At 42.1% G+C, this 1,176-nt stretch overlaps 1 pseudogene; it reads left to right on the forward strand.

Annotated features, from left to right (window-relative positions):
* LOC117716418 (mitochondrial nicotinamide adenine dinucleotide transporter SLC25A51-like) overlaps positions 1-220 on the forward strand; it is an 801-nt pseudogene extending 581 nt beyond the window's left edge.
* The last annotated feature ends 956 nt before the right edge of the window (positions 221-1,176 follow it).

Here is a 1,176-nt window from a genome sequence, read left to right on the forward strand (position 1 = left end):
GCTGGGGTTCCTAAACTTCCCAATCTATGTTGTCAAAGCCCAAATACAGTCTCAGATTGGTGGGCCATTCCAGTCTCTACCCATGGTCTTCAAGACAATCTGGATAGAACGGGACAGGAAACTGATCAATCTTTTCAGAGGTGCACATCTGAATTAGCACTGCTCTCTTATCTCCTGGGGAATAAGCAATGCAACTTACGAGTTTTTTGTTAAAGATTAAATGATAAGGCCACTACCAGAGATATTATTCTCAACTAGCTAGACCTAAGGAAAATGCAATTTGGCATTGTTTCTAATTGGCTTAAATACAGGTTGGTGTCATTAAAACCAAGCCATAATTTACAGACTAAACATTGACAAAATCAAAGGAAAGGTTTCAGTGGGCAGGTGTCAGGGTTAGGTTTGGTCATTACTCCAGAACTTTCAGCTGTTGCCTGGGAACCAGCCTGTACCTGATGACATTTCAGGGCAGCTTCCAGCTGAGATTGATTTCTTTTCTTCCCGGAAGGGTTGCTAGACATTCTGAGTAGAAACCGTGGCATCAGCAGCCAGAGCATGTGCTCCTAGCCCAGGGCTTCTCAGGTTCACTCTCACCTCATTTATTTTGTCTCTGCTCTTAGGAGGGTCATCATCATGAAACCCCACCTCTGCACGAGGACTGGAGTATATATGGCTCAGAGCCATGGCTATATCTCCGAGATGACTTGTTGGGTTAGCTTTGAAACCAAGTTCTGTTGAGATAGTCATTATCCAAACTATTTCTGCTCAGATGTGATAGAGTTGAACAGCTAATGAGTTTCCATTTTGCTGTTTAGCTTTGAACATTTTCTGTTTAATTCTGAATATTACTTTAAGCCCATTCAGAATGTCCTTGTGCTGCTTTTACTGAATTCATTGCCAAAAGATAGGGTGCCCTAGTTAACTTCTGTTGTGTGCTTCATTGTGGTAAGCTGCTCACGGCAAGCTATACCGTTTTGCTGGACTTCTTTGTGCTACTGATGTTGACACAGCTAACCAGTGGGGCCATTGTCCCTTGTGAGTAATAACTGTCATGTCCATCCTGTTCTCTGGTATTAGATTTTAAGAAAATAAACACTTCCATAAAGTTTTATTTTGGGAGTCTTAATACAACCCCCCCAGGTCTTCTTTTTTTCTGTTTTCTCAGTGCTGCAGAAG

The sequence above is a fragment of the Arvicanthis niloticus genome, chromosome 10, assembly GCF_011762505.2.
Source record: "Arvicanthis niloticus isolate mArvNil1 chromosome 10, mArvNil1.pat.X, whole genome shotgun sequence".
NCBI classification, from domain to species: Eukaryota; Metazoa; Chordata; class Mammalia; order Rodentia; family Muridae; genus Arvicanthis; species Arvicanthis niloticus.